Source organism: Strix aluco, chromosome 1 (assembly GCF_031877795.1).
Source record: "Strix aluco isolate bStrAlu1 chromosome 1, bStrAlu1.hap1, whole genome shotgun sequence".
NCBI classification, from domain to species: domain Eukaryota; kingdom Metazoa; phylum Chordata; class Aves; order Strigiformes; family Strigidae; genus Strix; species Strix aluco.
The window spans coordinates 11,010,339-11,035,120 of record NC_133931.1 but is presented as its reverse complement, the minus strand read 5'-3'; the positions used below and the strand labels follow the sequence as shown (position 1 = coordinate 11,035,120).

General features: G+C 46.1%; 1 long non-coding RNA gene across 1 annotated transcript in view; it reads left to right on the top strand.

Moving 5' to 3' along the window:
• The window catches only part of LOC141932674 (uncharacterized), a 49,769-nt gene extending 38,740 nt beyond the window's left edge, over positions 1–11,029 (top strand). Inside the window, exons 3-4 of the long non-coding RNA XR_012625881.1 lie at positions 3,340–3,700; positions 10,752–11,029. This is a non-coding gene — a long non-coding RNA (uncharacterized LOC141932674). The remainder of the gene's footprint in view (positions 1–3,339; positions 3,701–10,751) is intronic.
• Positions 11,030–24,782: the final 13,753 nt, after the last annotated feature.

Sequence of the window (24,782 nt, the reverse complement as noted above, 5' to 3'; positions counted from 1 at the left end):
TACTACAGCAGATCATGAGGTTTAACAGGTCCCTTACTACACTTAACTCACATGGCTGGGTTGTAATGAACATGCTGAAGTGGAAAAATAGCCCTTTCCTTAAACAAAAAACACAGGCACAGAAAACATGCTTTGTTTTCTAAATGAGCCATTGCACTTGGGACTCTTTTAACGGTCAAAATTCAACAGGTGGAACTCCTTATTCTTCTCTCTTTCCCCCTTGTATTTCTTAACTAATTAGCAACGAGTCTCTTAAACTTTTTTCATGTGGCTATTAATCATTCAGGGGCTCTCCGTAGCAGGGCATGCTCTGCTTGCTGCTGTTTTTTTTCAGCTCATGTTGACTTGTTCTTGCTGCCCTTGGAGAGCAGCCATGGGCTCAGAGTGCTGCTGTCCGTGTTGAGGCTGATGCCTTATTTGCTCGGAGCTGGACGCATGCTCAGCACGCCGTGTTTGTTCATGTGGGTGATGGAACCTTTGTTGTGTACGAGTAACGGAGTTATTCCTCATAAAGGGATGGGGAGGATGAATGTGTTTTTCAAGTGCTGGCTCATGACTTGCAAAATCTGGATGTTCTTCAGGGCTTTGCTGCCAACCTACTGCATGACTTTCAGTAAGTTATTTAGGGCAAGACCTAAACTGTTGGTGTTAGGCAATACTCATAGGCAGTCTGCAAGGAAGACCCTCTGATTTGAGGGGGAAGCAAAAGGCTGCTGAGAGCCTGGAGTGCAGTGAGCTGTAGCTGGAGGTAGGGTCTTCCTAGCAGGCAGAGTGCTTAGCCTTAACAACCTGGTGCATTTTGAGGATAGAGCCCCAGGAACTGGAAAGTTGACTTTTCAGGCATCTCTCCTGGGCACAAGAGATTTAACTGGGAAGCACTGAGACAGTATCTTCTCCTTACATCCAAGGGTGGAAGGTGCTGAGGTTCCTTCATATCATGAAGAAAGATGTTTAAAATGAATATTAATCATCTGTTATTGGTTTCTCAGTTGTGCCAACCCATATAACCTGAGTAGAAAAGCCCATATGTAAAAAACACGACATGTGCAAGATGGTGGTCACTGAGCTCTTCCATAGCCCTTGGGTCCTGCTGCCATCCAGCTGGGCTTGAAGGCAGGTGATGGGAGTGATGTGAGTGGTGTGGTGCATGTGAGGTGGGGGACAAAATACAAGGAAGAAAACAAGAAAATGATGTTTTTGCTCATTGGACAGTGAGGACCGTTGGGCTCGTCTCCCAGGAGAAGTGAGCAAAGTACATATTGACACATCCGTGGTGGAGTCAGGACAAAAAGCCCTGCTGCTGCTCCAGGCACAGCATGATGAAGGTCTGGGTCTGTGGGCAAGTCTCATTTCTCTGGTGACAGAGATTTATCTCTGTTTGCATGCTCATATTTTACAGGTAATTGGTTTATAGAGAAAACCATTAGCTCAAGGATTTTAGGCAGGTGTTCCTGCAGTAGAGAAATAGGTTTTACAGGCGTTTTGAGTGTCATCTAGTCATCAAAGTGGCTGAGGTTCACTGTGTAATTGGTGGGATGGGAGTTATTTTGGGGAATTCGAGTCCTTTTCCAGCTCAGCTCAGGGGGTTGGGTCAGACCTTCTCCGGCTTTGGTTCATTTAATGGAGGGGAGGTTAGGGAATAGTTCATTTCCTAACTCTCCCCATCACTGGAAAAAAACTGGAAGCAAGGGCAAGGCAATTCAGATTTCTTTTTCCATGAATTAACAGACCTCAGCTGCATCTGCAGACATGTCTGCAGACTTCCAGTTGCCTTGTACTGACTTGCATGCTGGATTTTGTAGTTAACAACCCAAATACATTTCAGAGACATCAGATTTTCATGGGTTATGGTGTCGTCCAGTCCTGTTGGTGGCATCACGACGCAGGTTAGCTTGGGTTGCAGTAAGGCTGCATCTTTACTGCAGAGAAGGGAATTTTTATTGTTTTCCCTAGGGAGGAAGAAGTTTTGATTCAAAGCAGGTTTTGTACTAGAGGTGATTTAAATGTGATCAAAGTCAGTGGAATTTTATTTAAAATAAACACGTGATTCTCCTAATGAACCCTTTAAAGAGAGCATCTGGGGAAAATATAATAGGTTTTTGTACATTTAATTATTCACTTGATTTTTTTTTTATTTCTGATGACGTTTCCGCTGTTTGAGGATAGATAGGACTTTATTGACACAATTAGCGGATCAAATTATTATCACACCTTTTATTTAATCTTGTGCTATTTGATCTATTTGCTTGCACTTTCATTACTCCTTTACCTGGTTACATTACACAATGATATCACCTTCCTGTCCTGCTGCAGCTAAAACAAAGTGGAAAAAAAACCCCTTTTGGCTCTCAGCTGCTCTCTTCTGTTTTTATTACAGATGAAATAGAAAGCAGTGTTGGACAAAGAGTTATTTGAGTTTCCTTGCAGTGCTTGCTAGGCGTTATTTCTGGGCCTTGTGCGACAGTTTTCATACCTTAAATAACAAACAAAATCCCAGCAACTCTATTCCTAGCACAATTAGTAAACTCAGATTTAAAAAACAAACAAACAAAAAACCCAAACAACAAAACAAAAACAAAACCCCAAAAACCCCAGACTATGATGATTTTATATATCTCAAATATATATCAAAATCTTTATGACTAATTACCTGCGTATTTTGAGCCATTTTACTGGGATGTGTTTATTTTCTTTGAACATAGAGGTGGGAAGCGTAGCTCTGCCTGGTAGGAGGTCAAAGAGGGTTGTACTCAAGAGCTGCATGTTTCTGAGATGTCGAGGGTAGGATCCCACTGATGGGCCAGACCTTGGCACGGACTCCTGACGGTGATGCTTCTGACGGTGGGTGGACATTTTCCTCTGAAATCAGGAAGGCAGATGGTCCTGCTGACCTGCTGCCTTATAATGCCTTCTGTCCTTCTCTTCGCTGGTGGAGAAAACACATCACTAGGTTCAGAAGGCGTGGAAAAAAAGGAGTGGAGAGGAAAACTGTCTCATTTCCTCTGACACAAAAAAAAAAAAAAAAAGAGGGTTTTGGAAGGATCTGTTTAGGTGAGAACTTTTTTTCAGTTGCTGGCTTGTTGTCCTCCTCTGCTTACATCACCTGGCATCTATGAGGCATCTGGAGGTGGTGGCCCCATGGTATGCCTATGCTCAGTGTGACATTCATTTAAATAAACCACACAATTTGAAGAAAAAAGAAAGCAAAAAGGAAAAAAACCCTAAAAACTTCCCCCTGTGCAAAAATAAATCAAAAGATACAGGTTTGCATGGGAATAAGCCTTGTCCAACATGGTAAGAGTTGTCATGTAACGGCCTGTCCCTTTCCTCTCTCTGAAGGTCCCAGCCCCATGCTTCCCACCAGTCTGGAGTAATATTTGGAGGAGCCTGGCAGTGTGGTCCTTCTGGTAGCTCCCAAGGATTTTTAGGATGTATGGACCTCCAAAACCCTCTGGAGAACATCTGCTGCGGATAAAAGCATCTGGAAGTTCCTACTGTGCTTTTAACCTTTTTTTTCCTGGGTCACCTCGTGTCATTTGGGAAGGAAACCTCTCTGTTCTGAGGATTATAGCAAACAGGTCACTTAATGGAATACCTCCCCTTGCATTTTCTCAAGATGGAGCCATTGCTTTACCCAGCAGAAGAATATTTTTTTCTTCTCCCAGAGCTTTTCCAGTACATCAGCTCTCACGTCCAGCAGGTATGTACATGGTTTTCTCATTCACTAGCCAGTTTGCTTTCCTGATCTTTAGGAGTTCAGTCGTATTGTTTCCTCACTAGCTTCTGCTGAAGGCAAGACCTTGCAAAGTCCTTGGTGCCATGCTCTGAAGGTGGCTTTTCCTTGTTAGGACCCAATTTGAGATGTAGGTTTGTGTGGAGTGGTGGGGTCAGCTTCTCCTGAAGGTTTTGATGCCCAGCCTAAGCTTCGTATCTGAGGAGGGGGATGGAGGTGCTCATATCTGCTCTCCTTATTCCTGCTTCTGGATCACCCTGGACTCTCGGGCAGCTTTCCACTGTGTTTGTAACCCACAGCTGGCACTAGCCACATGTGGATCAGCTTATAGGACTTTGTTGTCTGGTTTCAGAGGAGATGACATGAGTGTTTATTCCATTTTTCATCATCTTAATTTAACTATTTCTGCTGAAGAACATCATTTTGAGGTTGATTCATCCCATTAAAAAGGAGATGGCTTTAAATTTTAAAATTAAAACTATTCCTATTCAGTGTAGACATGGATGACTCAATAGCTGTAGTGATAACAACCAAATTTGCATTTTTATAATCATTTACAGTGAGTTAGATGCTTTAGTGAAGGTGACAAGCTTTTTTTCTATTTTCTCTAATACCAGAACCAGATCATTGTGTTGGTCTCTGTGGGTATCAATTTGCTGTGAAAGTCATCCTTTTTGGCAGTTGTGCTGATTTGGGTTGAATCTCCTTATGTGTGTTGGCAAATAGATCCCTCCTTCCGCAGGGTGGAGAAAAAGTTAACTCTTTTAATCTAGCTTAATTCTATTTATTTTTACTATACAAAGAGCAGGTGCTGAAGGCAAAGGGCTAAAAATGCTTTGCTATACATTTATTCTGCATTCATATCAGTTTTTGTAAGACATTAAAAGTTTCATCTTCCTGCTTCGTAAGCATGATTTCGCATCAGATTAAAGGAAGGAAATGGGGGGTAGAGAGGGTGTGCAGGGGGAAACAAAATCGGTCGCCTCACTCTTGAATTTTACTGCGACCCGTAGGCCAAATTGAGATGGTAGACGAAGATTGAGGATAAAAACATTCTTTGCTTTAACTAGCAGGGAAGTCAAGCACTTGCTGTGTCTGTAAGAGAGGCTAGAGATAACCACACGGATTTGCACATGGTAGGTGAAAAACAGCATCGTGCCAGGTTGGTGAGGATGGTTGGTGGTCAATCCCTGTGCAACGTGGTCATGTGACAAGACAAGACCTTCACCAGGAGGACTGCCTGGAGGCTCAGCCCAGAAGTGTCTGCAAGACACCACCCCTCAGGGAGGATGGGGACCCCTGGCATTGCTTGCATGGGTTTTGTGCTCTGCTGCAGAGGCATCCCCTGGGACCCAGACTTCCCCCCGCTGAACTGTGTTCCTGGTTTGCTCACTCAGCATGTTACAGTCTGGGTCAAATGACATAGAAGATGCACTGAAAAATTATTGTATTTCTTCTGCATGATGCCTCTTCTGTACATTGAAGGCTTGCTTTTGATGGCCAAGAGAGAAGGGCAGCTAGGAAATCTGTATTCTGCAGCTGACTCCTCCAGTGACTCCATCTGTACCTCTGGTGAAATCACCAAATAACTTTGTTTGCTTGGGTCCACATGTGAAAGATGATAACACTACATACAGTGGTGTTTAGATTTTCTCTTCTCCCCTAGCTTTTTGTCCTTCAGCACACAGAAACAATTTACTAAACACATATAAACACTGCTGAAGTTCACCTGGGCTCACCAAGCCAACTCCACTCTCATTTAGATCTGCTGCAAAATGCTGGTTTGCAACTCAGGTTTGGTACGTCGCTGTGTGTTGGGTGTCGGAGCTGGGATCACCCACTGAGATGCCCCTGGCTGGGCTTTCCGATTGCTTGGGCATCCCAGGATCCCACTGACCTCCCAGTCCTACTGGGTCTTCTGCTGGTGGAGCCAGAGGGAAGGCATGGCCGGTCTGTGCAGGATCTGGCCCTGGGTGAGCAGACTGGTGAATACCACTGTAGAGCAGCTCCAGTGAGGGCTTTGCTCAGAGCCTTCTCCTGGTCCTATGCACCAAATTAAGAAACTAAAAATCCAGATTTGGCTGTGTCTTCGACTTGGGTCTCAGCCCTTCCCCAGCACTGAAATTCCTGGTATTTTATTAACTAGTTCCTAACAGCTTCTAAGGCACCTGTGAAAGAAGGATCACTCACTGGCAGTACGAGCTTTTTATCTACAGTTAAAGCAAACACATTGATATCTAAAGTCTTTTTTTTTTTTTAAAGCCAGCTGTTTGATAAAGACGTTGCAAACCAGATCTCCCACTTGTTCCTGTAAGGTGTGAAAAGGTTCTTTGTCAGCAGTGCATTGCAGTGGAATGAGCTTTATCTTTTGTATGTAGCTAGGAGCTTGGGTTTTCCTCCTTGCAGGCAAAGAAAAACCTAATTAGAGCCTTGCACACTTCAAGAAGACTTGAAGCATATGTGCAAAATGTGTTTGTTGGTCTCCTCCTAGCCCTTGTTGCTTAAGCTTTTAGGAAGAGCATCTCTGTAATTTGATGCGAGGAAGTTCCTGGGTTTCCTCTTGTTTAGAGAGCAAGAAGAGGTGTAATCACCACTTGTACAAAGATCTCTTCGTGGATCTTGAGTATGACAAGAGGCGTTGGCTACAGGCCTGGAGTACAAGCAGAGTGGTTACACTCACCCCAGAAAATGGAGTACCAGTTGCTCTGTTGCAGTGGTGCAGTCACTTTGGTGCTTCTGGATATGCCTGTTTGGAGGCCAAACAAAACCTGCCCATTACCTGGGTAACATAGAGCAGCCCCAGCGGTGCTTGGGCCTGTGCTGACACTGAGCAAGGAGAAAAGCTGTGGTAGAAGTACCTCAGATCTTGGGTTCTTCATTGCCCCTTGCAGAGGGGGACACACAAGGCCTTGCAGGCACCTGAGAGCCTGCTGGTACCTGGGGGCGGCCCGAGAATTAGAGCTTGGTGAAGAACGATGTTTCGGTTGCAAATTTACAGCTGTCTTTTATGGGGAAGCAGAATCATCTTGGGTTTTGTTCAGAGCCAGTCTCATCCTGCACGGACGTGGGGCAGCTTCAAAGGGAGTGTAATTTAAGGGCTTTCCCCTCAGTCAGTGTGAGCATCCGGGCTGGGGGGCTACCAGGTGCATCCTTGGGTGCGAGTTAAAAGATGAACTCTATCAGCATTTAAAATGCTTGCTGGTAAAATAGCAAAGCCTTTCAGTCAGGGTGCAGAGTGTTAGGTCAGAATGTCCTTTAGGGGGTAGGTCTGTGGACAGATGCATGTTATTAAAAAAAAATACAGAAAGCTTCAGTTTGGCTGCTTGTGAGGGTAATGTATTTGGGTGTGTGTTTCAAAAGCACAGAACTGATTATAAAAATCATGGATGGGCTAAGTCGGTATTAACAATGGTTGGATGACAGTGAAAAGCAGCCCTGGCACATTGCAGGGATGTTCTTGTCATGACTAACCTCTCTCACTCTCACCCGAGAGGAATTTTTTACTGCCCAGCACAGACAAGCACTGAAATTGCAGGTTTGCAGAAGTTTTCAAATGTCTCCCCAGCTGGCAGCAAATAAAGGAATTGCAAGTATTTATTGGTTTAAGGAAAAAAAACCCCAAACCCTCAAAGCTATAAAATAAATTTGACAATGAAGGTTTTTTTTTAGGGAGTCTTACTTTCTTTATGGCTTTGTGAGTTGAATGTATTGAAACCTGGCAAAGGAAGAGGATTTAATCTACAGATGCCATCTTTTGCTTGATGGTTTCCTGCTTCTAAAATTACTCCCAGTTCTCTGGAATTGGGGCTGAAACTAGTTTCAGCTTTCAGTTTGTGGGCAACCTACCTTACCCACTTCAGCAGGCTGGATTTGCAGGGGTTGAGGGCAGCAAATGCAAGTTAAGTGCTTTTAAAGATTCTTATCTTGGCTGCCAAAAGTCCCTTTGCCACTTCTAAAATATCTACGGCTGATTATTTGGATTCGCTTCTTCCTCTGCTTGGGGAAAATGCTGAAGCCACTGATGCTGAAATTACAGTTCGATCTTTCTTTCCCTGTACTGCCCTGGGGAAGTTTGAAGGAGAGCATGCCCAGGGTGAGGGATGCTGATGGACATGTGCTTATCCTGCCGCTGTTGACCCTGGGACTGTGGTTTGGAGGACGTTGGCTTTTGCTTGCCGGGCAGTGGCGAGAGCCAGCCTGAGCAAAGCAAATTAATTGTGGATCTCAGTCCTTAGGTTATGCTTAAACCTTCAACCTCTTTTGCAGCGTGCATTTTCTCTCCTTAGGCTCTGTCTCTCTCTTGGGGCACTTGTTGACAGCATCTTGGCATGTGCCATTTGTGCCCAAACTTTGTGGCCTCATTGCAGGGCATCTAACTGGGGATACCCAAGGTCATATTTCTATTTATTTCTATAAGTAAATAAATATTCATATATTTTTAAAGGTCTGGAATAATCCTGCTAGTACGTGTTGAATGATCCTCTGTCGCTTCATGGTTTTGCTTGGTGATTTATATTGACTAAAGAATCGTAGTCATTACTTTTACAATAAAGATCTTTCTTAATGTGTGATCTCTGCTTTTTCCATGAACGCCTGCAGCTGCAGGTGCTGACTAACTATACACAGTAAATACTTAACTATCTGCTGACTTATGGTGCTGCTTCAGGTTGCAAAGAAGCAGTGAACTATCACAAGATGTATCATTACTAAAGCCAGCAAAGCAAGAGTATCTGCTTGGCTCCTGAATCCTTTGCATTGCTTTGAGGGGATCTGCAGAGCTGAAGGTGTCGACAGGCTGTTTTCTTGGGCTCCCATCTGCTGAGCAGCATTATGTGGATTAATATTGAGGAACTCGTAGTGAAATTTATCTCATGCCACGAAAATGTAAAGCCTCCAAAGCTGGCTGGCATCCCAAGGCTGCGAGAGGCCCTTGGAGGGGCCGTTGGTGAAGGTGGCAGGATTTGCAGCGTCCCAAAGCCGTGAATGGGATATGATCTGAAGAGTTTGTAATTAAGTTTTAATGGTTTCTGATTTTGGGCAGCAGACAAAAACTGGCAGGCAGGAATGACTGCCATGGGGCCAGCCTGCCACTAAGGGAAGGCATCTGCCCAATCTTCTGGTCCTGCGGCGTGGAGCCCAGTTCAGAAACACAGAACACCGTTCTGGGCAATTCTGAGGGTGTTTCTTGAGCTGGAAGTAAATCTCACACCCATCCTTCTGTTTTTTTTCCCTGGCAATGTTTTGGGGATCCTGTGGTTTTGCCGGCTCTGCTTTTGCAGGAAACCATCATTGTGCTGCCTCCTTTCTACCTTTGCAGAATCAAAATCAGGAGGTTAAATTAGAGATCCTAGGCTCCAGCAGCAAAAAGGGGACCTGAGCCTGTGCTCTGCTGCCATGAAATAAAAAACCTCTATATTTTTATATAGGTTACCATACATAAGTTGGGGGATGAGGCACAGATGCATCCCAGCCATGGTGCATCTGCAAGGTGGACCCCTGCCCACTGTCCAGGTGAGAGGTCCGTCTCCAGCCTAGGCTCAACACCCCAGTTTCCCTGGCTGAAAGGGAGTGCTGGAGGCATTCACTGGGGCACTGAGCGATGCTGGGACCCCCACACTGCCCCAGCTCCCTGCGGGTTATGGGGGCTTTTGCTGCCTTTCAGCTTGGCCACCTCCACAGCACAGATGTGCCCTCCCACCAGCTGACACCATCCTGGTGGCCATCACCTTCCCCGCTGGCACCATCACTTGGTTTTCATTAAGGTTTTGCAAGGAGCAACTCTTTCTGTCGGGGTCCCTGTGCAGGTTTATCCAGGGCTGCATTTACATCAGCATCAGGTGGTTTTCATTTGACCTTTGCCCTCCTTAAAAATTAAATACTGAGGTATTAGGAAGAGAAGTAATCTCTCAGATTGGCTTACCCTGCCTGTGGATGACTAAGGAGGAAATTCTTTTTTGGTTAGGATAATGCTGTAAGTTCACTGGATTTTTTTTTTATCGTGGGTTTATCACTTCCTCCCTTCAAATTCCTAACTCTTTCTGTGCAAGGCAGGAAAAAAACAAGGGTGACCACAAGTTATGGAATTTGCTTTCTGTGGAAAAGATGCTGAACAGCTAAATAATGCTCTCAGGTTAGACATGGTTTGCATGGGGGATTTGCTCCATATCCAGTTATATAAACAGAATGGGTAAGAGTCATGAATATTCTAGCAGCTACTGTTTTTCAAATGTGGATTTTTTTAACATTGGAGTTAATTAACGCTCGTATCTCTTGAATATAGGTGAGTGTAAGCCCGCTCATCATGCAGACGGGGAGGAGGATTGGATTTATTGCAGGTCTCTGAGAGTCGGCAGGGTCAAAGTCAAGTTTATGTGTAAAGAGTTTCTGGTTTGTCTTGTTAATCTCCATACCTCCCTTTTTTTATAGAGGGGATCTGGATGTGTGTCTCTAGAGAACACAGATGGAGTTTGGCCAGAGAGACCTTGCCTTTCAGTTAAACACGTGTTTATTCTTGCAGTGTTTGCTTCCTGGTGGTGTTACGATGATTGCACTGTTGATCCTTCTGCAAAGGCTTGACAGTGCTGCTGAAAAGCTTTGACACTGCAAAGCATTGTTTACTTGTGAAAGTATTATTATATTTTGAATATCTATTATTCATCTCTTGTGCTAAAAGTGACATTATATCATAAAATTGCTCTTAGATTTCAGAGCTTTGAGGAAAAGCTGTTTTTTGTCCCTGGCTCCCTGTGACAGTGCTGGGAAGTGATTTACCCTTTGTATCTCTGTAGTCCCCTTTTATGAATTGTGAGTGACAGCAGGAAAGTATAAAAGAGTGCAGAGGAGCTGGTTTTGATGTTCATAAAAGGCTTTGATAAAAGATGCAGCACGTAGACTTGATATTATTTCCTATTTTTAACTTCTTAAGAACATAAAGCGCTCAGATCCAATATTTATGTAAAAGGAGAAAGAGGGGGGCTGTATTTCTTCTTTTTTTTTCCTCTTTGTTTTTCTTTTTCAGGACCAGGTGAATTAAAATAGAAGAGTGTCTCTCTTCCATGCCCCAGTAGAATTTTGCTTTCTTCCACGAAGCATCTATGTCTTGTCTTCCATGAAGCATTGGTAAAGTCGACTGCCATGGTGTTAACAGTGTGGATGATGCTGGAGGAGACCAGCTGCGGTTTCAAAGGCTCCTTGGTTGTAGGCTCATGCCTTCAACCTCCCGGTTACGGCTCCAGTGGACCCACCAGCCGTGGTGATGTCCCCTGACACCTGAAGAAATAAAACATGGGAAAGCCAGGGCAGCTGCTCTCCTTTTGCTAAAAGTCAGATCACAGTAAAGTCATCTCTGTAATAAGTAGCCTTGCTTGCTCCATAGAGATGAGAGGCTGTGTGCAACGCTGGGTAATTGGGGTTTTACTGATGAAGGTGCTTGTCATTATTTCCAGCCTCCATGTTGCAGTCTCCTCTTTAATCTCGTCTGCAAGTATGGCTTGTCTGCAGTGGGCCTGTGTACTTGTGCATATTCATGTGCATGTGAGCACATCCATAAAACTCCATCAGGTGCTTTCCTGTGTGCTTGTGCGTAGGCACACCTGGATACCTGGATAGAAAGTATGTGTGAGGAGGAGTGCGGGTAGCTCATGCACTCATGGCATTGGCACGGCCATTTGCACGACTGGGTTCTTCATCCATGCAAGGGCCTTCATGCTGGGTATCGAGACTCCTAATGATGACAGCATGCAAACCTGACTTTGAGATCTACCTGATGATAAAAGTGTTTCTTTTGCTTGACACCACATTTTCTGTTTTATTGGGGCGAAATGCCTTGAAACACCTTGTGCCGGAGAGGAGGGATCCTGTTATCCCCCGGAGAACCCCAGGACAGAGCAATGTTACCGAGTCCTACCTTGCTGCAGTGCTGATAAAGAGTTTATCTCGGTGGGATGAGCATAGTTATAGCTGTCAGTGGTGGTTTTGAGTTCTTCAGTAACGTGCACTCGTCTGAGAGGCTGTTCAAATCAGATGCTGGGTTTGAAGTAGCTGGACTCAGGCAAAGACATACCAACCTCTCACCCATCTGAGGTGAGTGAGCACCTTCTGCTTAGTTCCTCACACAGGAACTTTTATGCGAAACCATAAAAACGAAGGGAATTACCAGCCTTGGGCAGTCATCAGAAGATGCAGAGAAATGTGTTTGCTTGGATGGTGTCTCCCTGCCTCTGCTGTTCCTCTGGGAGCTTGCAAAGCTGAACACTTAGCGTCTGCAGGGTGGGATGCTCCTTCGGGATGTGTTGGCATAGCACTATGCCTGCTTGATAGCCTTGCCTCTCATGTGGACCTTCATGGTGGTGAGTCTCCAGTTATTATCCCAAATGGAAGACTCCAGAAGTGTTTAACTGGGCCCACACATGACTTTATGTGATGAATAAATTGAAATCACCATGTCGGAAGCACAGTCTTAATTTTTTTCTTGGCCCACCCGTGAAACTGTGTAACACCACGTGCAAGAAGGTGCTGTCATCTTCTGCTGCGTGATTTGTTGGGCTTGGCTAGCTTATAGCAGAAGTGTGTTGGCACATATGGGTGTCTTTTCAACTCTGACAGGTTGTCCAGTTAGCCAAAAAGTTTGGGTATTCTCAGTTATTCGGTAGAGTATAGGAGGACTTTGTTGTGCCATTGGAGTGGACACTACGGTAAATTGGAAAAACTGTTGATGAATCCAGGAGAGACAGAAGGGACAGGTCAGGGTAGGACTTGTTGAGCAGGAGTGACACTGTGCCGTGCCCCACCTGCAGCAGGTTGGTTGTATGGGCTCAGATTCTTGGAGGTGTTTGCACCCTGCCTTGGTGCATGCTGTGCAGCAGCTCAGGTGCTTCAGTTGCATTTCCAGAAGCAATCCAGCCACCTCGCTGCGAGTTGGGGAGGAGTGGGCTCCGGAGCACACCAGGGGCTCACCAAAACCTGGGGCTCTGTGGCATTGAGCAGAGCTGTGCCAAAGCATCTGATGAAACATGGACCTTGGTTGGCGGGAGCTGCAGTTCCTCTGCTTTTGAAAGCATCTGGGCAAGGTGCCCCAAATCAACCACCAGAGAAAGTGTCCAGATTAAGGATCTGGTAAGCATCAGGGTCCCCTCTGCTGTGTTTTCAGGCTCTTCTGTAATCAGCTGTCATTTCTAGATCTGGGCATATTGGAGTATGGATTGAAACTTAAACAAACAGTGACTCTTCTGTAAATATTTAGCTCGCACTGTTTAGGAGCTGCTGGGAGCAGGAGACAAAATAAATTTAAAGTTCATGACTTTCTAAAGAAGCTATAAGAGGATGGCACTCAGTCACCAGATTCTCTGGCATGTAGGTTTTCAATAGCTGTTCCTCCTCTTTCTTTTTTCCTGAAGAAAAGGATGTATTTAAGCATCCTTTGCAGAGACATGAGGTTGCACTCTTCCAGTGTTTACATGGCTGCATTGGGGATTCAAATCAATGCAAAAGTCATCTTCAGCTTGGCTGGTATAGCTGGGTATGCAAGAAGAGCTATGATATGGAGTAAATGGATGATGTTCCCTGGCCCTACGCATCTTCTTTTGTGTATTTGGACTGGTCATCTGAAGTACGTACATCTGCGTGGAAGAGGGGGATGTATCTGAGTGTGTGCTTTTATCTGGCCACCGCAATACCAGGGCAGTGGCTTGCGCCTGGGCTGGCTGCAGACAAAGGAGCTGGGGTCCCTGGTGGGGCTTGTGTAGACAGCACTAAATCTTGGGCTGCCACATTGTTCCAGCTCTTGCAAAAGCCTCGATAGTGAGGTAGACCTATCCCTGTCAGCCTTTTTTGCCTCTTAAATATGAAGATAATATCCTTTCTGTACAAGAGCTCTTGCAAGAATGGGAAAGAATGAAACATGCTGATAAGAAATGGTATCAGTAGCTGAGATGGGCAGAGGCATGCATGCTTTGAATAAGCAGGGAACTTGATGATGCACAAGAGTCTGGAATTATTGATTAAAAAGAAAAAAGATCGATCACTGATTATTTTCTTTTTCTCTCCCCTTGCTCTTCTAATGCAAAGTACTTGCAGTTGGACTAGATGATGGTTGTAGGTCCCTTCCAATTGAACTATCCCATCCCATCCCTACCCTACCCTACCCTACCCTACCCTACCCTACCCTACCCTACCCTACCCTATCCTATCAATATAACAGTAAATATTTGTCATGCCCTGTGAGATGCTTTGCAACTGCTTGCACCACCCCTGCCCCTGGTTGCAGCATCCTGGGGCTTTCTGTACCAGGACGCTCAGTGTGCCCTGTCCCCGTGGTGGACTGCTTTGCCTGGAAGATTAATGGGAGAGGAGAAAATGCAGGGGAAGAACGGGTAAGAAAAAGGTAAATTCCTCATTTGCCAGCTTGTTGAAACCACTTTTGGGGTTTGAGAGAAAATGTCAGTGTTTGAGTTGGAGGTGGTGGCGAGCTTGATGGTTTTTCTCTTTCAATAGTTTCTTTTAGTGCCCTTCCTAATTTAAAAGGAGGAGTTTAAATTATTAATGTTTTACCTCCAAAGCAGAGGGATTCCAAAGCCTTTGGCAAATCTCTGCTGAAGCATCTAGCTTAAAAAAGAGCATCATGCTTTTTGCCAACTCCGTCTTTGACAGAAGCCCCTCCTTGTGTCCACGAGAAGCAGTAAATCTGCAGAGGTGGACAAAGACCTTGATTTATGTAGAGAGCAATTTTCTCCAGTGATGTTTGGCCAGAAAACATAAAGATGATAATGATTTTTATTTTTTGGCATAGATTTTGCAGATCTCTGTGTTTCTGCCTGTTGCTGAAGTAACACTCTGCCACGGGTGAGTGCCAGTTCTCAGTCCGGGATGCTTGGGTGCTGCCTGCGAGGGATGGGTGCCCTTACCTGGTCATTTTGGCCCCAATCCCTGCAGCATCCTGATGGTGAGAGGCAGCTGAGACTTCAGACATTGATCTTCACCAAAGCTGTAGTTAGAGCTCAAGCCTTCTGTTAGGTTTATGACACATTTGCCCGCTAAACCTCCCCATTCACTTTGGGTATTTGTCCTGATTTTGTACCAAATCTCCTTCTTGCGACTTGAACTGAAGAATAAAGTATTATAACTTTTGCTTGGGGCAGCTGTCCAAGGGATATATTGGGATACACTTGGCTTTTGACAAAAAGGACTTTAGTCTCCAGCCCTGTCAGTCTCTCTGGCTCCTGGAAGTTTTCCTTCCAAATGGTTACTTCAAACCTCAGAGAAGAAGTTTGTGTTTTTTCAGAGCTATGATTAATGCCATTTTTACGCTTCGTTGCAAAATGCCGCACAATGAATGAGACCAGCAGGGTGGTGGTTTATGGGTGGGAGGAAAAAAAAAAATCATCAAACAAATGCTTTCAGATGCTGTTTTGGAAGAGTGATGTGTGTATGCGTTATATAATCTCCTGTAAACTCTGGGGTTGCATTCCTATTAAAAGGAAGGGGGAAAAAAGGCTTAAACCTCATCTATGGAAAGAATGTCAGAAATAGAGGGAAGTTTAATAATTATGGTCTTTTTTGCACCAGGTCAGTGAAAGCTAATTTAACGTACAGGATTGCAATGCAGTATGTCTTTACAATTACAGAATCACAGGGTGGTTGAAGCTGGAAGGGACCTCTGGAAATCACCTGGTCCAACCTCCCAGCCCAGGCAGGGATACCTACAGCCAGTTGCCCAGGACCACGTCCAGATGGCTTTGGAATATCTCCACAGATGGAGACTCCACAACCTCCCTGGGCAAGGTGTGCCAGTGCTTGGTCACCCTAACAGTAAAATTAGTCATAGTGCGTTGTATTTCAGTGAGTCGGTCAGAGGTTCCTGCTTGTTCCTGGTGCAGCTTGGAAAGTTTTGTGTTTGTGTGTGTGGTTTTGGGTCGAAGTTGGCTTGAGTGCGTGGGGTACGTGGGTCTGCAGCTGAACCCTGTGACTTGGGCTTGGCAATGCTTGGTTGGGGCTTGGGAACCAGTTGGGCTTGGCACAAGGTACTACATATGGTCCCCTCGCCAGTGTGCAACGAGGGTTGCTGTGTGATGGCGGGGTGTCTGAGAGCTTGTGGTCCCTCTGGTTTGGTTTTGAGGCTGGGTCTGTAGCTAGCTCTGCTGACTTCTGTTCCCTTTCCTTTGACACCATGTACCTATTCCCAGTCAGTGAGTCACTTTGCCACAGGAATCTGGGACTCTTTTATCAGCATAAAATGAAGCTAATTACACCTTTGAAGTGCTCAGCATCAGTGGACTTGCATCATCAGGTGCTCCCCAGAAAGCCCTGTCTTCATGGCAGACGCAGGGAAAAGAGGCTGAGGGGTTTACTGTGGCTATGTGCCCAACGTGTCCCCATTTTGGGGACACAGAGGATGCTAGTGCACATGAAAGGTCACTTAAACTCCTGTGGGGACATTGGGGTCAGCACAAATTTGCTTCCTGGTGGCTTTGTGTGTGCGCATCCCTCACGTGTGGAAAACAAAAGCAAAGCCTAAGACTCTGCTCAGGATCTGGTTCCTCCGCTTGGTCTCTAGTGTTTCCTTCTGTCCTCCTTCATGGAAAACAGTAGCCCTTGTTGTTCTTGGTGCATTTTTTTTTCTCTAAGCCACTTTTTTTTCGTGCCTTCTCAGTTGCTGATAAGTAATGGGAATGGCAGGAATGAGATGATGGCTCCCAGTGAATGCTCCTGCTGTCCACAGACGTGTCCCATCAGCATGTTCAGCCCTCGTGCCAGTGAGAGGGGTGTTTTCTCATTAAAAATAGACCACAGACAATGCCACTTCCTGAGGACTGTGATTTATCATTTAATAACAAGTGGTTACTCATTTCCTTCGGAAAACTTTCTGGAAGTGTTATTTTGCTTTCTCCCCTTGCTTCCTTTTTTTTTAAATTTCTTTCAAAGCCCTGCATTACCCTTCAGAGCCACTGTGTCTGTTATATGAAGTGTTGCCTTTTCAAGTGGAAATCATATTTATGATTTAAAGATCATGAAAAAACAAGTCTTAACCCTTTGGGCGTGAGCTTTTCTTTGTAAGCTCCTGCAGCCCTGAAGTCCTAGCTCAGCCAAGGGAAATAGCAACAGAAAGACAGCTGGGTAGGTGAGACTTGAAGAAAAACGGTGGTGCTTATCCTGAATGAGGAATGGATGATCTGCTTGATCTGACTTTAAAGAAAATTTTAAATAACTGCAAAAGTCTTACCTGTCATACCTCCTGGTGTAGCAAGTTCTCCTGGAGGATGGAGGGCTCACAGAACTGCTAGGCAAACTCATAACAAGTCTGGTATTTTAGTGACTTTACCAAAAAAAGTGCTTAAAGCTGTTCAGTAGTTCTTGAGGAAATCCTGACAGCTTGATAAACAAACTCGGGAAATGTGCTGAAGATGAAATCATTGTAAGTGGGTACTTAAGAAGCTAAAAGAAGTGGTTCGCTGTTGGATCAGGAAGGCATTTTGAGGATCAGTAACAGATTGGCTGGTAGACTTCAGAGGATACGGAAGATGAAATGCAACAAGAGATGTTGCAAGTACTTTAGGTGATAGCATCTTCTGTTACAGTTGTCTCAATGAGCTGCAGGGGTGGGTTGAAGACAAGAAAAATAAATTCAGTAAAGACCAGTGCAGAGAAGTGCTCTTGGAAATTGGATGCACGTACCCAAAATGAGCAGTAACAGGTTAACTGCAGAAAGGGATCCGGGAGCTGCAGTGAATCACAAACTGATTGTGAATCAACAGTCAGATGCTGTTACAAGAAAGGCAGATCTTGAACAGCCCACCAAAAAATGGAAAAGGTAATAGTTCAGTCTTGGTTGTCATGTAAAACCTTGCTTGAAATACAACATCCAGGCTCAGCCCCTCTATTTTTAATATGAAGGCAGATGGTTTGGGAAAATGAAGCTTGTGTTTGGGAAACTTCACTTAGGAGGAATAGCTGGAAAATTTGAATATGCTAAACCTAGGGGAAAAAAAGCAATGGATGTGTCAGGCTATGTCAGGCCATGGTTTGATGGGATGCTGTCTTCAGCAGTAATTTTGGAGCCAGGTTATCTCTGTTCTCCTCGTGTTGGCTGTACTGTGGCTCATCATATGGTGGGTTGTGTAGCCACAACCCATATGTCCACACTGTGAGCTGGGACAAGCAACTTTTGGTAGTATAGAAAAAGCTGAAATATATCCCCAAAATGATTTCAAAATATGGCTATGCAGTTTTGCCTGGATGACAGTTGGCATGCAGGAGAAACGAAGGAGGGCTGGGAGAGGAGAGGTGAATGAGCACCTGGTAGACTTGAGACTTGAAGGGAACATAGCAGATGTGAGACATCCAGGAAGGTGGTGTGAGCAGTGCAGCACCCGTTGTCTCTCCATGTCTGAGGACAGGACTAGAAGAAAATTGCATACAGGGACGTGCTTCTTTGGATGCTGTCTTCCAGTGCATCACCTCCGTCGTGCCTGGTAGCAGTGGAGTAGGCTGGCATTTCTCAAAGCGTAGGTTCCAGCTCCTGGTGGTGGTGGTGAAAGAGAATGAGTGATGCTGGAGCTGGCCCAAAAAGCGTTAGAAGCCGCTTTGTTAGCAGCACAGCAGCCCTTCCCGGATGGTGGGGTGAGCGGTGCTCGTCGCTGGGAACTGCAGCCGAGTCCTGCTTCCTTCTTGGCAGCGCTGTGCCCGTGTTGCCTTGGAGAGTGGCATGAAGGCAAACAAGCCAAGAGAGAGTTCAGGGCTGGGTGGCTGTTTGATGTCCCTTCTGGCCCAGCGTTTCTGCAGTCCTTGCATCCAGATTTTGGCATAACTTCTGCCCTTGTCGGTCCTGCTGAGGCCGAGTGTCCCAACACCTCCTGATGTTCTGAATCCAAATTTCTGACATCACTGCATTTCACTTGGGTTTTCGGCTCTTGGGAGTAGTTTGGTTGACCACAAATTGGTCACTCTGTGCTGTGATGCAAGCTGATGATTTCCTTCCCTGCGGATGCTAAACCAAATACCCCTGCAACTGCTGTCTGACGGTGATGTTACTCGGCTGGTGGTTGCAGCCAGTGAGAATGTTCTGGATCCATGCAAGCCTAGATGATTCAAGCTGATACTTATGCTTATAATTAAATGATAAATGCCTGACCTGTTCTGTCCTACCAGCTGTACCCCCTAGGGAAAAGAGGGGTTTTACTGCAAGAAGAAAGGATATTCTGGTATTGGCTGGTTGATAATGAGAATGCATAGCATCAAAGCTGAAACAGCGTGTGCTGGGTTTTAAAATCACAGGAGGATATAAAAGTGCCTTGAAGAGGAAGATCATAGATAAGTGGACCTACTGGATATGCCTGGTCTTTTTTTGTAGGCTGCAGAGCTTTCCTCAGTGGTTTGCAGGGTTCCCTTGCCTTGCTGCATCCCTGCACAGCACAGAGCACAGAGTCTCTGTCTGCTGTCTTGGAGGATGTAGATGTAAGCCTTGCTAGGAAGCTCTAGGCTTCAGTTCTAGCTTAGTTGATGCTAAAACTCCCGTGGATAAAAAAAATATAAATGCTTGCTATGCTTGTTTGTGTTGTGTGACATGCTGGCTCTGAATCTGACTTGTGTTGATCTAGGTTGCTTAAAAAATAAAAGCAGCATAGTAATTTGTCTTAAAAAAGGTACAGAGAAAGTGAAGAAGGGAACAAGCAATTTGATATTCATTGCCTTTTCAAGGCTAACAGGCTGGGGCTTACACTGGGAAAAAGTCAAATCCCCAGGCGGTTCCTACGCACCACAATATCAAAAGGAGTGATCACCTAATGTAGTTTGCTGGATGGCAAACTTGTAGCAGGGCTGGTGTGGCAGGACTGTTGCTAGCAAAGCTTCAGAGCTCTTCAATACAGTCAGTCAAGTTGTAGTGACATCTTGAGGATGTGTCTTCGGGCACGCGGAAAACCCATCTTCTGCAAAACACAGTGTGTGGTTTGGGTGATGCTGAAGGTCTTTATTTTCTCAAATGCTCAAAAGGTGCAGGGTGAGCCTTGAGGATTAGGGGTTGAGTTTTTTTTTTCCTTCATGACTTCTTCCACATTTGTACTTCTGAAGCATGCAGAATAACGTCTCTGGGCTTGCTCTGTCTCTTCCTTGGTTCGCTTCTGCTCACCTTCCTTTGACCACTTCCTTCCCCAGCTGCCCAGTGGATTTTTGACTAGGATTCCCTTCTGCTCCTTTCCCCACATGTTATCTTCCTCACTGCTCTGTTACTTCCCAAAAAGAGAGCAAAGGAGAATAAGCACCTGGAGGGTGCCAAGCCCGGCTCCAATCTGCTGATGGGGGGCTGGAGGGGAGTGCACTGGCCTTGAGATCTGGGGCAGGCTCACTGCTTGCAGAGCCGCTGTGGGGAGCCTGTATCCAGCTGGTCACCCTTTTCATGCCCAGGCGTGCTATTTGCTAGCATCACCTTTGCCCTGCGTTTTCTGGGTGTTTCTCTGTGCAATAATACATGTGTCATATTAAAAAAAATAAAATAAAATGAAAGTAGTAGAAGCTGTGAGGCTTCTGGGTTGGGTCACCACCTCTGCCCAGTCAGTATGGGAAGAAGAATCTCCTCCTGCAGAGCTGTAGCCACCGAGTCCTCTGGCAAACAGCGCTGCCTGCGTGCAGCCGGCCAGGGCGCCTTGGGGCAGCACCAGCTCCGGGTCTGCGCCGAACCTTGCCCTGCTCTGTCTAACGCACCGTTGCGGCTGCGAGTCCTGCTCCCATGCTCACGTGGGAACCTCGCTTGGGAACGTCTCTGGAGGACGGGGTGGTGACGCCCTGGCACACCACCGTGCTTGTATTAATGAGTCCATGGGGGTAGTCCTGGCAGCTGTGTCTACTGAAATCTCTGGCCACACACAGCTCTTTTGCCCAGATCTTGCAAGTGTCAGGATTGTGGCTGGCTCTTATAACCCGCTGGTGCATTCTGGCTTCTCTGTGATGCTCCCTCTATTTTGGCTCTCTCCTTCTGTAGATTTGCACCCCTAAATCATTATGTTTTGCTGATTGAGGATGCCAATTAAATTCAGACACCAGAGTGAAAAGAGTAGGCTTATTTTACTGTTAATAATTAAAAGGATATAACCAAGTAATACAGAAAATAAGCAATAAGAAAAATACAGAATAGTACACTTAATTATTACTACATACAGTTAATTATAGAGAATAAGCAAGGCAATGCACCTAATCATTACTACACGATGGGGAGAATAGTGATTAAGAAAGATACATCACCACTTGCATCGTTACCAACATCCAGATCCGCAGTCGCTGGGGAGCTCCGGTTACAGTGAGGATTTGGAGAGCCTGTCCTGGCAAGTGGGAAATCCTACATGGTACGTCCGTCTGTAGGTGAGGCAGCCAAAGTCGCTGTGAGCGGGTCCAGCCTTATATACCTAAAAATCAGCAAGTCACAATAACTTGCACTTTTCTTTGAGCGGAAACATCTTGTTTCATCCTCCTGTTGGATTCCACCCAAAGTCTGGCCAGGGCTCGGGGGAGAGAATCAAGGGAGTTTCTAACAAGGCCAAACACTTGGGTTCTCAGCCTTGAACACTGCTAAACAAGGGAAGTTGGATACGCATTCTCACAGCATTTCATTCTCACTACTGATTATATTTTGTCTAAGCTATGTCTTTCACTAGTGAGCATACGTATTTTGTTAATGATCAGATACTAATAATTAATGCTAATGGTAATACAGATTTAGTAATTAGCAGATACTAATAATGGATAACGTTTGGTTGTGAGGTTCATCTAGAGGTCAGCTTTGTTTCAGGGCCTATTATTCAGGTCCTAGCACTACACATTATCATCAGCATGTTTTAGCAGGGCTCCCACTGGCATATGCGCTCTTCCTCTCTATGCTTGGGCTTGAAAAGCCATGTGGAAGAGTCTTGCTCATGCTTGGTCCAGGGGAGACCTCATGTCTGCATTTGTCCTTCTACCCACCCATGTCTAAGGGGCAGAGGGATGTGTTAGAGGAGAGCAGCTGCGTGCGAGTGGGTCCCCAGGTTTCCCTCTCACATTGCCCTTGGCCTGCACTGCTGCTGGAGAAGAGCCGTTACGGTTTCCCTGCCAGCCAGCCCCGGCCCATGGCAGTGGTGGTGGTGGGGCACACGAGCCTGAGGAAGCGCCACCACAGCTGAGGAGCCCTTGAGCTCTTTGGGGGAAACGTGGTTACAGCAGTGTTTTGTGCTTCGATACAGGTGAAAGAGGGGGCCTCATATTAACCTATAAAAGGTTCACTTTGGGAGTGTGGAGGTGGAAGGGGCTGGCAGTAGTCCAAGCTATGTGTTTCACAGCCCCTGTCAGTGGGTATCAGGAAGCAGAAAAGCTGCCTATCTGGGGGCAGCATCCATCATGTTTCACCACCATCCGTCTCACCTCTGCCTGCCTGCTCCAAAAATTGTTCCTGTCTTGGAAGTATAACGATGGCAGGAGGAGTAGGATGCAGGACCTCAGAGTGGGAATCATCTGATACCCGCAAGGAGATGTTTAATGTTGTTGTTCTTCCCTTGATGCATTTGTCCCAGGGCTTTCGGTGCTGCAGGGCATGCTGAGCAGGTGGATACCAAACAGCATTTGTACCCAAATGGATCATCCATCCTCTGATCCGTTCTCCTGTGAAAGCATCTCTCAGGCGGGTTCAGTGCCTTGGGCTGGGCGGTACCCACATGGGGCATCCCCACTGCGGAGAGCTCTGTGTCATCCTCACGGGATGGCTGCTTGTGTGTGCAGGTCTACCGTGGCTTTGCTTTCACCAGCTCACCTCCCAGTGCACTTGCTCAGGGCAAGGCATCGGTGTGCCAAAAGCAGGGAGCCTCTGCTGGCAACCACTGGACAGTGATGGACCAAGCTCTGCTCTCCACACCAGCTTTCTCTCCTTGTTGCTGTTCCCCAATTTTCCACTCACCTCCCTCCAGCTCCGTGGCTGGGGGCTGCCAGTGACTGTCCCCGGGTGAAGCCTTGCCCCAGCACCTTCCTTCGCTCTTCTACACTGCTTTTCCCTCCCTCTCTGGCTGCTGGGTTGCTCTAATCGACTTTGGCTTTTGTCCCAGGAACAGCCTCTCAGTACACACAAACCAGGAAGGCTAAAATAACACTTTAAAATTGTTAAATAAATAGCGATCGGGCTCTGCTTAAATGGGAAACGCAGCTTAATTTGTTAAAGGTTTTTTTGTCCTGCCTTGGACGGGGGATTCAGCTGGGCGTGTGTGTGTGAAGCGTTTCTTGTAGTTTGTAATCTGCATGTCATGGCCCCAAGTGGGCAGAGAAGGGTTATGTGACTCTGAGTTACTAAACACTTACAGTAAAAGTGTAGTCATCCTGAACCTCATCCAAAGAGCTTTAGGTTTTTGGGTTTTTGTTTTTTGGTTTTTTTTAACTTCTTTTCCTCCGTCCTGGCAGGATGCTGCTGCGTCACTTGCATTCTTTACCCTGGCTGCCTTGTTGGGAAGGCAGAAATCCTGCGAGCCCATTGGTAACTCTTTCAAGGCTGCCAGCAGCGGTCCAGGCACCTATATCCCACTCCATTCCCTCTCCAAGAGCTTTGTGCATAGTGCAAGTGCATCCCTTCTCCCCCAGCAGAGGAGCAGCTGCCCTTCAGGCAGAGGTGCCCATCTTTCTGAAACACAAAAAACCCTCATTTCTCTCTTGCACCTTTTCAGATCTCGAGCAAAAATAGAATAGCAGTTTATTGTCATGTGAGAGAGTGAGGATGGGAAGCTTTGTTTTCCAAACAGTGTTTGGAAAATGCCCAAGGAAGACAGCTGCTGGCAGAGGCTCTGCTGAGTGGGAGCAGGGATTGACTTGGGTACCAAAATGTGTGTGTCAGGATGAGAAATGCATTTCTCTGGAAGGACATGAAAAACTGGCCACTTCTCAGCACACAGTTCCCTCCTGGGGCTCATCCTGTGGGAGCCTGGAGAGGTGACACTGGGGTTGGTTGTCTTCTGTGCCTTGGTGCTGCTCATGTGCAGAATATATTAGTGTCTTTCCCAGGCAGCTCCAAAGGTATCCCAAGGCTTGGTCCATTGGAAAGAAAACAAGACGCTCTCCAAGATTGTGCTGGCAATTGCCTCTGTTAAGCACCGAAAGGCACCCCGCTACATTATTTTGAATTTGAGCAACCTGATCTCGTGGAAGGTGTCCCTACCCATGGCGGAGGGTTGGAACTAGACGATCTTTAAGGTCCTTTCCAACCCAAACCATTCTATGAATCTATGATTTTAGCAAGGGATACAGAAATTGCTGTTGCAGCTGGGGCAGCAGTCGTTGCTGCTGGCAGCGGGGCTCTGTGCCGGGGAAGGCTGGGCAGGCGGCATGTGAGCAGTGAACCATCTGCACCCTGCAGAGCTGTGCATTGGGGGTCGGGTTCTGCTGCTCTTTGCAAGTAAAAAAACAGTAACTGCAAGTAGGTTTCTTTATAGGTCATTAATTGTTCAGTCAGCTCTTCCCTGGCTTTCAGAGGGACTATTTCTCATGAGGAATGGTTTCCACACTGGCTCCGTGGAGGTGCCAAGGCTCTGCAGCACAGGAGCGAGCTGCGGTCCCACCAGGTACCAGGGCATCCACACTGTACAGAGCCACAGGGATCCAACTTTTCTTTTTTCTGGGTTACACCTTCCCCCCTGCTCTCCCTCACCCATGGTGGGGTTGCACAGACTGCATCTGGGCTCCCCTTTCTCCATCGCTCCTTGCTGCAGCACTGCTCATTTAGGCGCTACACTGGGACCTGTTGCTCTTTCAGGCTCCTCTCCATTTTTTTTTTAACACATGGATTATTCCAGTCCACTGTTCTGAATAGTAGAAACTTGTCTGTGTTTTGGGAGACAGTTGGGGGAAAAAATAACCTTTACTCCCTGTAGTAGGAATTGCATGAGTCAAAATTTTACATTTCCTTCTTCAGATGCCCAAAGCTGTTCATGTAAGGATGAGTTGTGGGGTCAGAGAGGGGCTTTGCCCTTCTGCCACACCAGCTGTGAGGGCTGCAAGTGCGGTCTGTCTGTCTGAATGTGTGATGAGAGCAGAGTAAAACTGCAGTCATGGCTTG